Source organism: Tupaia chinensis, unplaced genomic scaffold (assembly GCF_000334495.1).
Source record: "Tupaia chinensis unplaced genomic scaffold, TupChi_1.0 Scaffold138665_1, whole genome shotgun sequence".
Classification (NCBI taxonomy): Eukaryota; Metazoa; Chordata; class Mammalia; order Scandentia; family Tupaiidae; genus Tupaia; species Tupaia belangeri.
Genome location: NW_006198557.1, coordinates 1,014,761 through 1,019,000, shown reverse-complemented (window position 1 = coordinate 1,019,000; position 4,240 = coordinate 1,014,761). Strand labels below are relative to the sequence as shown.

General features: G+C 48.8%; 1 protein-coding gene across 1 annotated transcript in view; it reads right to left on the bottom strand.

The window, feature by feature from the left end:
* CDC37 (cell division cycle 37, HSP90 cochaperone) overlaps window positions 1–4,240 on the bottom strand; it is a 13,996-nt gene that overhangs the window by 5,287 nt on the left and 4,469 nt on the right. The gene's annotated exons all lie outside the window — the stretch shown is intronic.

Sequence of the window (4,240 nt, the reverse complement as noted above, 5' to 3'; positions counted from 1 at the left end):
AAGATAAATCCGTGAGGCGGATGGCCACACCGCAATCCCTTCTGCCATCTCCTCTCGGGACTTTGGGAACGCACACATCCACGTGTGTGTGTTTGATGCCACCGGGTCTGGAATTTAAACTGTGCTATTGGCTATGTGGATCGGGAGTTTTAACCACCATGCCACCTGCTGGCCCCAAAGGACGTATTGGAACCACAGAGCCAGTCTGGAGTCTCATTTTTCCCAAACAAATAAGGGGTCGAGAAGGCTCATGAGGGAACTGGCAGATGGTATAACAGCTACACCGCTGGACTCCCACATGTCAGACCATAGTTCGAGTCCTCGACCTGGTGGCTTGTTTTCTCACTTTCGCTCTCTCCCTCTCTTTCTTTCACTCTATCCCTCTGGTCAAATTAAAATAAAGTTAAATAAAATAATTATCTAGGGGCTGGCAGGTGGCGTGGTGGTTAAGGGCGTGGGATTCCCACATGGCCAACTGTGGTTCGAGTCCAGGACCTGGTGGATTGCTTTCTCACTCTCCCTCTCTCTTTCACTCTGTCCCTCTCAGGTCAAATTTAAATAAATAAATAAATAAAATCAAAAAAATAAAATAATTAAAAAATAATTATTGGGACCAGCAGTTAGTGTAATGGCTATGTCGCTGGCCTCCCACATAGTCGACCGCAGTTCACGTCCCAGACCCGGTGGCTTAAAACTCATGCCGGGCGCTTGTGCGTGTGTGCCCAAAATCCCGAGAGGAGAATGAAGGAGAAGGGATTGCGGAGTGGCCATCCCCCCAGGGGGTGATTTCTCGCTTTCTATCTCTCTGTCTGGCGAGCACGCGCGCCCGAAAGCAAAAACCTCTCCAAAAAAAAAAAAAAAAATTATTAAAAGAAAAAAAATCACACAGGGTGCGTGTGTGTGTGTGACCAAGATCCTGGGAGGAGAATGGAGGAAAAGGGACTGCGGCATAGCCATCCCCATTGGGGGTGATTTCTCACTTTCCCTCTCACAGTCTCTGTCTGTCTCTTTCTCTGGCCAGTGCATACTCCTTAGGCAAAAACCTCCCAGAAAAAAAAAAAAAAAGGTCTCTATGGGGCCAGCAGGGGGCCTGGGGGTTAAGGTTCTGGACTCCCACATGGCCCACCATGGGTCAAGTCCCAGACCCGGTGGCTTGCTTTCTCTCTCCCCGTGTCTAGTGAGTGCATGTGCCCTATGGGACACTGGAAATAATATTAAATTAAAAGTTCTTGAAAGGAAAAGCAGCAGCTTATGGAGAGGTGAGAGACAGGCCCGTGTTGGTGCCTCCTCGCTGCCCTGCAAGGTCTCTCTGGGCTCACCCTCATAGGTGGCCTCAGGTGGCAGTAAGAACCTAGCACCCTGCTGGCTTTGGCTGGGTGGCCACTGCTCTCCACGGCGGCCTCTGAGCGGCTGCCAAGGGAGCCAAAGCTAAAAAAAGGCCTCCCCGTTCTGGTGGGGTGGCAGCACATGGCCGGGGGCTTCCACCTCCCAAGCAGGAGGGGGTGAAGTGGGCCAGGCAGGGCAGAAGCCCCAGCAGTGGAAGGATCCGCAGTGTCACTGACTTCCTGCCTCACAGCCGGGGAACTAAAGCTCAGAGAACCACATGGAAGGAGCCAGGAGAACGATCAATGCCCAGGGTCTGGGCTGGGAAGCTGGGACTAATAAGAGGCTCACTTGTTCCTTTAGGAATTTTGGAATTTTCTTTCTACCACAGCAAGTATTTTTCCCCCTCTTTTTAAAAAGAATTATTTAATTTTCTTTATTATACTGAAATAAATGAATGAATAAATAATAATAAATGACCAGAGAGAGAGAGAGAGAAAAAACAAGCTGCCAGATCCAGGACTTGAACCGTGGTCAGCCACGTGGGAGTGTCAGTGCCTTAACCACCACGCCACCTGCTGGTGCCATGCCATGGCTAAGTATTACCTTGCTAAATACAGATTGAGTATCCTGTCTCCAAAATGTTTGGGACCAAAGTTTCGGATCTCGGATTGTTTTTGGATTTTGGAATATCCGCATCTATGGGACGAGATATCTTGGGGAGAGGCCCCAAATCTAAACATAAAACTCACTAATGTTTCATATATATTTCATATACGTGATCTGAAAGGTTTTCTTATTTTTCTATAGGGTGCATATGCTTGCCAGATTGAGACAGAGACAAAGTGAGAAATCACTCCCCAGTGGAGGTGGTTAAGCCACAATCCCCTCTCCTCCATTCTCCTCTTGGGACTTCGGTGGCACATACACACGTGCGTGTGCACACACGTGCACACACATACGCCCAATGTGATTTTCAAGCCACTGGGCCCAGGACTAGAACCGTGCAGTTGGCCATGGGCGATCTAGTCACACTAACCTCCCCGCCACCTGCTGACCCTCCTGAAGACATTTTTTTTTTAATTTATTTAATTCCATTTGTTATTATTATTTTTTAATTTGACTAGACAAAGACAGAGAGGAAAAAGCAAAGCAAGCTGCCAGGTCCAGGACTCGAACTGCCATCGGTTATGTGGGAATCCAGCGCCCTTAGCCACCACGCCACCTGCCGGCGCCCCTGAAGACAATTTCATACAACAGTTCCGTATGACAGTGTTCTGACTGCGATCACATGAGGTCAGACAGGGGCTTTTCTGCTAGGGGCCTCAGGTCAGCACTTGGAAAGTTCTGCATTTTGGAGTGTTTTGGATTTTAGATTTTTGAGCGAGAGATGTTTCAACTTGAAATGACGATAGTAGCTACTGTCCTAAGGGCAGAATGGACAGGAAGTAAATGACCCTCCGGACTACCCCAGGGGTGGATGCTATTTATATTCATCATTGGAAAAACACAGGGCGATCAGATGACTCACTGCCTGGACGCCCCCCAGCACATCCGTGGTACAGAACCGGCGGGAAGGAACTGGATGGCGGTGCAGCAATAAAATGTCATGTTCTAGAAATGCTGACCCGCATGGGAAAGTCCCAGGTTCAAGTCCCGAGACCTCCCTGAGTACACCAGACACACGTGCGCTCACAATCCGGGGCTGGCTAAGGTTAGGGGTAGACTGCACATTAAAGCCCTGTGGGGGAGGGAACCAGCAGGTGGCGTGGAGGTTAAGGCGCTGGACTCCCACCTGGCTGACCACGGTTCCAGTCCCAGACCTGGTGGCTTCCTTTCTCACTTTCTCTCTCTCTCTGATCAAATTAGAAAATAATAATTAATAAATACAATTAATCAAATAATTCTCTTTTTCAAAAAATACTTAATTTTTATTTATTCATTGATATATTTTAATTTGACCAGTGAGAGATACACAGAGAGAAGAGAAGGAAAGTGAAAAAACATGCCACCAGGTCCGGGCTGTGAACCACAGTTGGCCATGTGGGAATGTCCAGCACCTTAACCACCACGCCACCCGCTGGTCCCAATCATTCTTAAAAAAAATAAAATTAAATTAAAAAGACTGTCGGGGGATGAGCAGGTGGCACTGGACTCCCATGTGGCCAACCCAGTTCAAGTCCCAGACCTGGTGGCTTCAAAATCACACCAGGTGTGTGTATACCCGTACCCAAAATCTCAAGAAGAGAAAGGAAGAGAGATTTCGGCATGGCCGCCCCCACTGGGAGATGATGTCTCACCTTCCTTCTCTCTGTTTCTGTATGTCTTTCTCGGGTGCATGCACGTGCCCTATAACAAAAACCTAAAAAAATAAAAAGACCCCCTTGGGAGTGTTTCTTGGACTCTCTCTCATGGAAGGAATAACCACGTTTTGTTTGGTGGGCCAACAGAGAGCTCAGAGGTTAAGGCAGCTGGATCCCACGCGGCCGACGGTGAGGTCTGCATGCTGGACCCAGGGCTGGAAGACACACACTGGCCCTATGTGAGTGAGTGCCCAAAATCGTAAGGGGAGAGTGAAGGCGAGGGGATTACGGTGTGACCATTCCCCTGCGGAGCGAGTTCTCACTTTCCCTCCCTCTCTCTGTGTCTCTCTCCTGTGAGTGCACACACCCTAAGCAAAAACTAAAAAAACAAATTTTGGTTTTTAAAAATTTGCCAGAGGGCCTATGTGCTCTCTGCAGAGACACAGAGCGAGAGAGAGGGAAAGTGAGAAAGCAGCTCCCCTGGAGGGCAGTCACACTGCAATCCCTTCTCCCTCCTCTAGGGATTGTTTTTCTTTTTTGGGGGGGGGGTCGTAGGTTTTTGCTATAGGGGGCGTGTGTTCAACAGAAAGACAGAGAGAGACGGAAAGCGACAA